This window comes from Schistocerca nitens, chromosome 2 (genome assembly GCF_023898315.1).
Source record: "Schistocerca nitens isolate TAMUIC-IGC-003100 chromosome 2, iqSchNite1.1, whole genome shotgun sequence".
Classification (NCBI taxonomy): domain Eukaryota; kingdom Metazoa; phylum Arthropoda; class Insecta; order Orthoptera; family Acrididae; genus Schistocerca; species Schistocerca nitens.
Window position 1 is genome coordinate 419,035,205 of NC_064615.1, and position 12,712 is coordinate 419,047,916.

Genomic DNA, 12,712 nt, shown 5'->3' on the forward strand with positions numbered 1-12,712 from the left:
CTGTCCGGATACTTTTGAACACATAGCGTACCAATCAATTAAGCAAAATGTGTAGGAGCAGCCGTATGGCTAAAAGAACTTTAAAAATGGACGCAAATAGTCTCGAACGCAAATACATTTATTTCGATGGCAACCGGTTTCGTTCAGATTTTGACCATCCTCAGATCCCTATGTTATGGCGGTACGCGGCGGCGGTGAATGGTGGGAGTGTTGTAACTCCACGAACCTCAACAAAACCCGCTCTATTCACCGCCGCCTCCCACCGTCGTGACATGAGGATCTGAGGATTGTCAAAATCTGAACGAAACCGGTTGCCATTGAAACAAATATATTTGTGCTATAGTCGACATAAGCAAATCGAAAGGTTCAGCAACTGTTTAGATGATTAAGATAAGTCTCATTTATTGTTCCATCTCAGAGTAATCTGATATATTTTGGAAATTTGTGGTAACTTCCTATGGGACCAAACTGCTGAGGTCATCGCTCCCTAGGCTTAAACTAACTTATGCTAAGGACAACACACACACCCATGCCCGAGGGAGGACTCGAACCTCCGACGGTTGGAGTTGCGCGAACCATGCCAAGGTGCCCTAGACCACGTGGCTACCCGGCGTGGCAATCTGAAACATGTGTCTGATCAGACAAGTCGGGTTACTGAGGCAGGTACTTCGATCTGAAGATGATCCAAGGTGATCGAAACATGCAATCTATTTTAAAAACGTGCAGCTGACACCGAAGAATAAATGAGAATTATCGTAAAAATGTATTTGCGATAGAGGCTATTTGTGTCCATTTTCCAGTTAAGGCTTTTGATATCATTTCAAACAAGAGGTTTTTAATAAGATCGCCTCATTATTGATTATCGTCTCAGTTGTGCGACTGGATTCATGATTTTTCGACAGAAAGGACGCAATTCGTAGTAACTGATTCGAAGTCATCGAGTGAAAAATAAGTGAATCTTCCGTTCTCCAGGGAAGTGTTATAGGCCCTCTGCTGTTTCTAATCTACAAAAATGATGTAGGAGACAATCTGAGCAACTATCTTAGATTATTTGCAGATGATACACTTTTTTTCACTCTTATAAAGTCATCAGCTGGTCGAAATAAATTGGAAAACGATTTAGACAAGTTATTTAGGTAGTGTGAAAAGTGTCAATTGTCTCCAAATAATGAAAATTGTGAAGTCATACACAAGAGTACTAAAAGAGAGCCGGCCGGCGTGGCCGAGCTGTTCTAAGGGCTTCAGCCTGGAACCGCGTGACCGCTACGGTCGCAGGTTCGAATCCTGCCTCGGGCATGGATGTGTGTGATGTCCTTGGGTTAGTTAGGTTTAAGTAGTTCTAAGTTCTAGGGGACTGATGACCTCAGATGTTAAGTCCCATAGTGCTCAGAGCCAGTTTTGAACTAAAAGAAATCTGGTAAAATTCGTATACACGATAAACCACAGAAACCCAAAGGCTGCCATTTTAACTAAATGCCTAGGAATTACAACTACGAACAACTTAAATTAGAATGACAGCTGATGTGGTTAGGACAAAGGTTGTGTTTAGTGGGAGAACGTTGGGAGAATACTTAAGAGATGCAAGAAGTCTACTAAAGATACTGCACAGCCTACGCTTGTCCGTCCGCTGGTGGAACACTGCTATGCTGTAGGAGATCCTTACCAGTAATATTTATGGGTTCGTTTCTCCCGCACGCTCTTAGAGGGTGAAACGGTAGAGAAATAGAGTGAAAATGGTTCGATGAACCCTTTGCCAGGCAGGTAAGTGTGCACTGCCAAGTATTCATGTAGATGTTTTAAATATGGGAGGAGAGAATATACTTCCTGAAACGTTGCTGCCGCTGTACTGACTGACACTACTATTAGTATTTCGAGATGATTTGTTACATCGAGTGCCGCGGAAAGCTTCAGATACATACGGCCAGCAGTTACTGACACATATGGCTTACCGTGAAAAGGAATCAGACAGTGTGTTTACAGTACGGACAGAAGAGATTAAATATTTTCCATAGCGCTATACGTGTTTCAATGAGCGCCGTCATATAGTTTCATTATAGAGTTGTTGCTGAAATTTTCGTGTAGGCTCTTTGCACAGGCAATGACAGCGTAAAACAGTTACTTTTGCATTTTTAAAACAATGGAATAAGTAATATACTGCAGTAGAAATTCAGTTGACCTTATTTGCAAATTTTAATAGTGCGCTGCAACTCATGTCCCCAAGAAAATATGTCAGGTATAGAGCATATCTTTGAGGCTGTTGAGACTCGAAATATAGATGTAACATGGACAAGAAATGAGCCCGCTGCTTCGGTGAAGCTACAAATTTTGAATGAAACGAGACGATGTTGTATTAACTTTACTAATCCCAATTTCTTGTTTTTCAACTATGCTGGTGGACACGTGCATAGCTATGAGATTACACAGGCAAAGGAATGATCCGACATAAAATATTAATAAACGAAATGAATTTCCTTTGTGATTTCGCGATATCGTCTGCATCGTTCATTAACAATTCTTTACTTATAACGACTTTGGTTGCTGCTGTCATTAGATATCTGCAAATTAAGATGAAGGGGCAGAAAAAGAGACTGGCGCTTGTTATACAAGCTAACAAAAGATAATAAATCATAAAGTTAAAAAAGTTTTTTAAAGGTACCCTCACCAAAACTGTTAGAACTTATGAAAAAAAGATTATGTGTCTGTAGTAAAATCTATGCTTAATTTTAAAACCTCTGCATATTTTTAAAATCTATGCGCAATTTTATTTTGTTTCTTTTTACCTGTTCATACTTACAAAATGATGGATCGTCTATAATAAATTAAAATTAGTCATAGTCAAATTATAAATGACGATTTAAAAGCGTATGATTCCAATGTGTTAAATCAGTTATTCAGATACCGCTAATTAGGCCAGGTGGAGTACTGTGAACTAAAAAGACGCATTCATTAAATTCTACGAAGTAATATATAGTGAAAAAGCACATTAAAATCGGTAAAGGTATAAAGCATGTTATAAAGAGTAAACCAATTTAGTTATTAAATTAAAATTTTTGGCGGGTATCTCCATCTTGCGGAATCGGCAGCAATTTGTTTCTCAAAACAGGTAGTTTGGCGCACACCAGCTGCATTTCCGCCGGCGAAGCGAGGCCAGGTGTGATCTAGTCAACAGCGGGAGAGCGCGCCAGGCATCATACGTCACACTATTAAATCTCGAAAAATGTAAAAAAAAAACTAGTAATGGCTACACTCACTCTGTTCATTCGTAATAAATTTTAGTGTTCTGTTTTTGGGGTTAAACATTTCTATGCCTTCCAATTTATTTAAGCCACGTCCCTTTGGGGCTCTGTGCAATACTTCAACGCTTTCACTTATCTGGCCTAACTCGGGCCTTTGAGTTTTTCAGTGCGTCGTCAGTGCGCTACAACTCGTTTTGTAGGAGTGTTCCTTAAACCCTGTCTTGCACTAACGGTTTGTAGTACATAAAACTTATTGCAATCATTGCAGCTTATTTCATACACGTCTAAGTCACTATATTGGTCGCATCTGTTTCCTGCTTTGTGGCGCAACCTATTTCCTACGCTCCTTCTGGTTTGAAAACCTATAATGATATTAGCATTCCCGGGCTGCGAGCAATGGTTTCTGGAAGCAAACCACTAAATGTTAACGCTGCATGTCTTTTACTAATCTGTTGCCTCTCTGACGAGTACTTTTACTGTACTTAATTTGCTCGTATAATTTGATGATGTTACTGTGAAGCCTTACTAAACATTTTAATTTAATAACTAGACAGTTTTATTGTTCATAATATGTTTTGTAAAATTACAGAGTATAATGTATTTTTGGGGTATATATTACTTTGCAGCAGATTTCATGAATGCATCTTGTGAGTTTGGAGAGTTCCACATTGTCTAATTAGCGGCATCTGAATAACTAATTTGACAAGTATGGAATTACAAACATGTAAGTAGTATTTTATAAGTTGACTTAAAAAATAATTTGGCTCTGAATTTTTATATTTCAAAAACCGATCTGTTATTTTATTAGTATGGAAAAACAAAATGTATGTAAATAATGCAATGGAACAGAATCTGAAGGCGTTCCCGCTAGTGCCATCTATCAGCTGAAACTTACGTCTTTACAGTCCGCCTCCGAAGCGCAGCGGAAGAGTTACCGCCTACCACGCGAGGAGGCCAGGGTTCGATTCCTGGCAGGGAACTGGGTACTGTGTGTCCTTCGTCATCATGACGTAGTAGATAGTGTCAGAAGTTCCATGCGACTTTTCGCGGACGATGCTGTAGTATACAGGGAAGTTGCAGCATTAGAAAATTGCAGCGAAATGGAGGAAGATCTGCAGCGGATAGGCAGTTGGTCCAGGGAGTGGCAGCTGACCCTTAACATAGACAAGTGTAATGTATTGCGAATACATAGAAAGAAGGATCCTTTATTGTATGATTATATGATAGCGGAACAAACACTGGTAGCAGTTACTTCTGTAAAATGTCTGGGAGTATTCGTACGGAACGATTTGAAGTGGAATGATCATAGTGTGGGATCCGTACCAGGTCGGGTTGACAGAGGAGATAGAGAAGATCCAAAGAAGAGCAGCACGTTTTGTCACAGGGATATATGGTAAGCGTGATAGAGTTAGGGATATGTTTAGCAAACTCAAGTGGCAGACTCTGCAAGACAGGCGCTCTGTATCGCGGTGTAGCTTGCTGTTCAGGTTTCGACAGGGTGCGTTTCTGGATGAGGTATCGAAAATATTGCTTCCCCGTACTTATTCCTCCCGAGGAGATCACGAGAGAGATTCGAGCGCGCACGGAAGCTTTCCTGCAGCCGTTCTTCCCGCGAACCTTACGCGAATGGAACAGGAAAGAGAGGTAATGACAGTGGCACGTAAAGTTCCCTCCGCCACACACCGTTGAGTGGCTTGCGGAGTATAAATGTAGATGTAGATTGACACGCAAGTCGCCGAAGTGGCGTCACCTAAAAAGACTTGCAGTACGGCGGCCGAACCCCGAAGGGGATATTTCGGCCAATAAATGCCATACGATTATTTCATTTTTTGAACGAAGCTCTTAGCTGAATCCCCAATCTGGCATACGTTTTAGTACTAACACAGAACTCTGTTTTAGAATTTCTGATCTTTTTGTTAAGAGCACATTTGTCTTCTGAATGGTTTGATAAAGCCCGCTACAAATTTCTGTCCTGTAGCAATCTTTTCATCTCAGAGTAGCGACTGCAACCTATGTCCTCAGTTATTTGTTGGATGCATTCCAGTCTCTGGCGAAGATACTACAATCTTCGGTACTTCATCGCATTTCCTAGCCTCTGGCGGCGGCTGGGACATTCCCTCTAGAACAATTCGGTTTCGCTTCCGCCTGCCGGACCGGGCGAGGTGGCGCAGTGGTTAGCACACTGGACTCGCATTCGGGAGGACAACGGTTCAATCCTGCGTCCGGCCATCCTGATCTAAGTTTCCCACTATTTACCAAAATCGCTTCAGGCAAATACCAAGATTGTTCCTTTCAGAGGGAACAGCCGACTTCCTTCCCCATCCTTCCCTAATTCGACGTGACCGATAGCCTCACTGTTTGGATTCTTCCACCAAATCAGTCTAATCCAATCCACCTGTCGGCCGAACTACAAGTTCCTAGGATCACAGAACACGTCAGCAAGGGATTTACTTCCATCATGTCGACCCCATCTGTTTTCTTAGACCTGCAGAACGACTACAACCGGATTTGGCAGGACAAACTCGTGTACAAAATACTGACGCAGACGAGCATCCCGGACATTTATATCAAGATCGTAGATGATTCTCTCTGCGATAAATCCTTCCTGGTTACTCAGCAAGGTCGACGCTCGAGCAAACGTCACATATTGTCTCCCATCCTCTCTTTTATGTTAATGATATGCCAATTATTCCACAATGCCACCTGGCGCAATACGCCGACTATACAGCGCTCTATACGACCGGCCGCAACACCAACTAGGTCATTGCTCGTCTCGAGAAGTAGAAGGACTTAATAGTCACTTGCTGTCGTACAAACAGATTTCCCTCTATGCCATCAAACTACGGCGTTCTATTTCACCAAACGGCGCCCTATACTCCGCCACGACATCTTTATTGCAGGTGTCCTGGTCTAATGGTCCCCGGATACCAAATATCTAGATGTCGAGATGGATAATAAACTGCTATTCTACCGACATGCGGAATACGTCACCCGAAATGGGCAGAAGCTCTGACTGTATCGTAGGATTGTCCAATCTTCCCTCACCTTGGCACCACTGCGGGGGACCACGAGCAGTGCCTCCCGGACGCAGACCTTCCAATGTCTGCAGAGGAAGGTGCTTTGGTGGGTCCTGCATGCCCCTACACTCACGAGGATTGTTACGCTGTAGGAGAAGATGAACGTGGTCCCTCTAAAGATGTCCATTCGAGAGAAGGCAAGGCAGCTCTACGACAAAGTTGATGCCCTTCGTGAGTTGGTCAATATATTGCAACACATTGGCACCACGACTCCCCGGCACTGGCACCACCAACCTGGTCCTCTCACAATCCTCGAGAACTCGGATTCGGACCATGACTAACGATAGTCCTGGAACGGCCAGTAATAACATGTCATTTTCAATACGACCACTCATTATATGAAATCTACATCTACATCTACAATTATGCTCCGCAAGCCACCCAACGGTGTGTGGCGGAGGGCACTTTACGTGCCACTGTCATTACCTCCCTTTCCTGTTTCAGTCGCGTATGGTTCGCGGGAAGAACGACTGTCTGAAGGCCTCCGTGCGCGCTCGAATCTTTCTAATTTTACATTCGTGATCTCCTCTGGAGGTATAAGTAGGGGGAAGCAATATATTCGATACCTCATCCAGAAACGCACCCTCTCGAAACCTGGCGAGCAAGGTACACCGCGATGCAGAGCGCCTCTCTTGCAGAGTCTGCCACTTGAGTTTATTAAACATCTCCGTAACGCTATCACGGTTACCAAATAACCCTGTGACGAAACGCGCCGCTCTTCTTTGGATCTTCTCTATCTCCTCCGTCAACCCGATCTGGTACGGATCCCACACTGATGAGCAATACTCAAGTATAGGTCGAACGAGTGTTGTGTAAGCCACCTCCTTTGTTGATGGACTACATTTTCTAAGCACTCTCCCAATGAATCTCAACCTGGTACCCGCCTTACCAACAATTAATTTTATATGATCATTCCACTTCAAATCGTTCCGTACGCATACTCCCAGATATTTTACAGAAGTAACTGCTACCAGTGTTTGTTCCGCTATCGTATAATCATACAATAAAGGATCCTTCTTTCTATGTATTCGCAATACATTACATTTGTCTATCTTAAGGGACAGTTGCCACTCCCTGCACCAAGTGCCTATCCGCTGCGGATCTTCCTGCATTTCGCTACAATTTTCTAATGCTGCAACTTCTCTGTATACTACAGCATCATCCGCGAAAAGCCGCATGGAACTTCCGACTCTACCTACTAGGTCAGTTATATATATTGTGAAAAGCAATGGTCCCATAACACTCACCTGTGGCACGACAGAGGTTACTTTAACGTCTGTAGACGTCTCTCCATTGATAACAACATGCTGTGTTCTGTTTGCTAAAAACTCTTCAATCCAGCCACACAGCTGGTCTGATATTCCGTAGGCTCTTACTTTGTTTATCAGGCGACAGTGCGGAACTGTATCGAACGCCTTCCGGAAGTCAAGATAAATAGCATCTACCTGGGAGCCTGTATCTAATATCTTCTGGGTCTCATGAACAAATAAAGCGAGTTGGGTCTCACGCGATCGCTGTTTCCGGAATTCATGTTGATTCCTACATAGTAGATTCTGGGTTTCCAAAAACGACATGATACTCGAGCAAAAAACATGTTCCAAAATTCTACAACAGATCGACGTCAGAGATATAGGTCTATAGTTTTGCGCATCTGCTCGACGACCCTTCTTGAAGACTGGGACTACCTGTGCTCTTTTCCAATCATTTGGAACCCTCCATTCCTCTAGAGACTTGCGGTACACGGCTGTTAGAAGGGGGGCAAGTTCTTTCGCGTACTCTGTGTAGAATCGAATTGGTATCCCGTCAGGTCCAGTGGACTTTCCTCTCTTGAGTGATTCCAGTTGCTTTTCTATTCCTTGGACACTTATTTCGATGTCAGCCATTTTTTCGTTTGTGCGAGGATTTAGAGAAGGAACTGCAGTGCGGTCTTCCTCTGTGAAACAGCTTTGGAAAAAGGTGTTTAGTATTTCAGCTTTACGCGTGTCATCCTCTGTTTCAATGCCATCATCATCCCGGAGTGTCTGTATATGCTGTGTCGAGCCACTTACTGATTTAACGTAGGACCAGAACTTCCTAGTATTTTCTGTCGAGTCGGTACATAGAATTTTACTTTCGAATTCACTGAACACTTCACGCATAGCCCTCCTTACGCTAACTTTGACATCGTTTAGCCTCTGTTTGTCTGAGAGGTTTTGGAGTGAAGCTCTCTTCGTTCTCGCAGTAGTTTCCTAACTTTGTTGTTGTACCACAGCGGGTTTTTCCCGTCCCTCACAGTTTTACTCGGCACGTACCTGTCTAAAACGCATTTTACGATTGCCTTGAACTTTTTCCATAAACACTCAACATTGTCAGTGTCGGAACAGAAATTTTCGTTTTGATCTGTTAGGTAGTTTGAAATCTGCCTTCTATTACTCTTGCTAAACAGATAAACCTTCCTCCCTTTTTTTATATTCCTATTAACTTCCATATTCAGGGATGCTGCAACGGCCTTATGACCACTGATTCCCTGTTCAGCACATACAGAGTCGAAAAGTTCGGGTCTGTTTGTTATCAGTAGGTCCAAGATGGTATCTCCACGAGTCGGTTCTCTGTTTAATTGCTCGAGGTAATTTTCGGATAGTGCACTCAGTATAATGTCACTCGATGCTCTGTCCCTACCACCCATCTGAGTGTCCCAGTCTATATCTGCTAAATTGAAATCTCCACCTAAGACTATAACATGCTGAGAAAATTTATGTGAAATGTATTCCAAATTTTCTCTCAGTTGTTCTGCCAGTAATGCTGCTGAGTCGGGAGGTCGGTAAAAGCAGCCAATTATTAACCTAGCTCGATTGTTGAGTGTAACCTCCACCCATAATAATTCACAGGAACTATCCACTTCTACTTCACTACAGGATAAACTACTACTAACAGCGACAAACACTCCACCACCGGTTGCATGCAATCTATACTTTCTAAACACCGTCTGTACCTTTGTAAAAATTTCGGCAGAATTAATCTCTGGCTTCAGCCAGCTTTATGTACCTATAAAGATTTCAGCTTCGGTACTTTACCAACGCAGCTTCGACAGTTGACAATTACAATACCGATTGGTGCTTAGTCTCTAATCATCTAATAAATCATCGATAAAAATAAAAAACCCACCCACCTCCCCAGGAGTCGTAACTACCGCAGCCTAACCTAAACTTAAAAATATGTACAACAGTATAAACATGCTTCTGTATGTTCAATTAGAGTCAAGCATGGCTGTCTGTAAGATGCTGTTGCTTCGTGAACAGTCAGAGATGCAGTGGCATCAGTAGCAGCCAGCACGCGGTAGTCGTTGCTCGTTGCTGATAAGAGCTGCGCGCTACGTCACTACTGATAAGCGCCCAGCCAGCCAATCAGCGCCGACCGGATGGGCGGTGCCCCGACCGGAAAAGCTTTTTAGCAGCGGATCGCACTCTGTTAGAACTAGAGCGCGATCCTCCGCTGCTGCCTCGCCAGCGACTAAGTCCGTTTCAAGGTCACCCGCCTTACACAGCGTAAGAGTAGACAGCCATGCATGAACACCCACCCACCTCCCCATGCGGGAGGTGTGATTCCAAACAAGAATTATGGGACTGCAGTTGTTACTACAGATAAACCGTTTTCATTATATACGAAGAACAGGAGGAAGATTAATGCCAATGAGAGACTCAATGTTTGTGTAAAGTAAGTGGTGTCCTTAAAGGTGTGATTGACTTTCAAGGAGATGTTATTGCATATTATCATGCATAATAAACATTGATCCTTTCCTTCTATCCTGTGATTTTTTTTTAAAAAGATAAAAAATACTGATTCAGCTACTGAAGCATCTATATCTTCTATGGGTTGCAGGGGTCACGACCCCTGGGGAGGTGGCATGGCTGTCTTCATTTACACGCATCAGCTACGCTAGGCGGGTGACCTTGAACGAGCTTCGCCTGGCTGCCGCCAGGGCTCGAGGATCGCGCTCTAATTCTAACAGAGCGCGATCCGCTGCTAAAGGGTACTTCCGATGACGCCATTGCTCTTTTCAGGACGCGTATTTCCAGCCGCGCCCGTCTCATCAGTAACTACGTCACTACTCATGAGGCAGCTGCACGACATTCGACTCGAGGCAGCCGCACAGTACAGTCATGCCTTACCGAAGGAGGAGATTTACAAGAAGAACGAGATTACCAGTATACAAGAATGTTGATACATTCAATCTTACACCGAAGAATACTTCACAACAACAGTTGTTAGGAGGGCCTATTGTTTTTGTAGGCTGCAAGATTAATTTTTCTTGTACTACTACAGAAGTAGTTTCTGGTAACTCCTGGTTAACTGTTGCTATAATTCGAGGAGGTCCATGCTACGACCACCACTATAACTTACCTATGTAGTTGTGTCACCTCTTACAAGCAACATTGTACTCCCATCGTCCGAGGATGGTACGTGACTTCAAGCCCCGCTGCCACACCTTCAACATGCAATACAGTGGCGTCATTGCGGTAATATCATAGTAAGATTGGAAAATTTTATTCCTACCCAAGGCAGGTGACGCTGCACCGCAAACTATCACAAAAAAAGGAAAGTAAGCCAATCTCTTTCTTCCCCTACACTTTTTACCCTTTACAGCTCCTTTTAGTACCATGTGAGTTATTCCGTGGTGTCTTAACAAATGTGCTATCACCTTATCCCTTTTTCTCGTCAGTGTTTTCCACATGTTCCTTTCCTTGCTGATTCTGCAGAGAACCTCCCCATTCCTTGCGTTATCAATACACCTAATTTTCAATATTCGTCTTTGGTACCATATCTCAAATGCTTAGATTCACGCGCTTCTCAGGCAACAGAAAAGATTCCTTAATTTCGTAAAATTCGTGATCCCCAATTCTGATGTTAAGTTTATCGCTTTTATCATTTCTGATATTTCTCATTACTTTTGTCTTTCTCCGATTTACTTCCAGTCGTGTACTATACTCGTTAGAATGTTCATTCCATTCAGCAGATCCCGTAATTCTTCATCACTTTCACTGAGGATGTCAATGTCATCAGCTCGTTTTATCATTGGAGTCCCTTCACCTTGAATTTCAATCCCGCTAAATAATCTTCTTTTTATTTCGCTCATTCCTTCTTCGTTGTAAAGAATAAACAGTAGAGGTAAAAGATCGCGTCTCTGTATTACAACCTTCTTCATGCAAGCACTTCGTTCTTGGTTCTTGATACATTGTATATAGTCTGTACTTCCCCACAGCTTATCTATATTTTTCTTGTAATTTTAATATCCTGTACCTTTTTACATTGTCGAAAGCTTTTTCCAGGTCGACAAATCCTATGCACGTGCCTTGATTCCTCTTAATTCTTGTTTTCGTTGTTAACTGAGTCCGCCCCGATAGCTGAGTGGTCAGCGTGATGGATTACCGTCCTACGGGCATGGTTTCGATTCCCGGCTGGGTTGGGGATTTTCTTCGCTCAGGGACTGGGTGCTGTGTTGTCTGCATCATGATTTCATCCCCATCCGGCGCGCAGGTCGCCCAATGTGCCGTCGAATGTAATAAGACCTGCACCAAGGCGGCCGGACCTGCCCCGTAAGGGGCCTCCCGGCCAATGACGCCAAACGCTCATTTCCATTTCCATTATTAACTGTAACGCCAAAACTGATTTCTGGCGCCTTTACCTTTTCTAAACCTAAACTGATTATCACCTAAAAGATCCTCACTTTTCCTTGCCTTCTGTATATTAATCTTATCAGCAACTTGGATGCATGAGCTGTCGATCTGATTTGCGATAATTATGGCACTTATCGGCTATTGATATCTTCGGAATTGCTGAATGTTTTTTTTTTCCTAAGCTCTGATGGCCTATCGCCAATCTCATATGTTCTACATAACGATGTGAATAGTCGTCTTATTGCCATTTAACCCAATGATTTTAGCAATTTCGGTGGAATATTACCTATCCCTTCTGCCTTACTTCACCTTATGTCGTCCAGAGCTCTTATAAATTCTAATGCTGAATTCCCTATCTCTTCCCTGTCACTCCTGTTTCTCCCATCTTATCATGACACTAGTCCTCCCACTCTAACAGACCTTCAATGTACTCCAGATATCTGCTCTCTTCTCTGCATTTAACAGCAATGTTACCGTGGTGTAGCCCATTCTTTTAATTTCACGGAAGGTTGCTTTTACTTTTGTATATGCTGAGTCAGTCCTTCGGACAATCATTACTTTTTCGATTTCTATACATTTTTCAAGCAGCCATTTCGCCTTAGGTTCCCTCCACTTCTTATTTCTTTCATTCTTAAGTGAATTGTATTTCTAAATTATATAATGTCCCTAACATTTTTGTACTTCCTACTTTCCTCTATCAACTGAACTATATCTTCCCGCACTGGAACTGACTAGAGGTGAGACA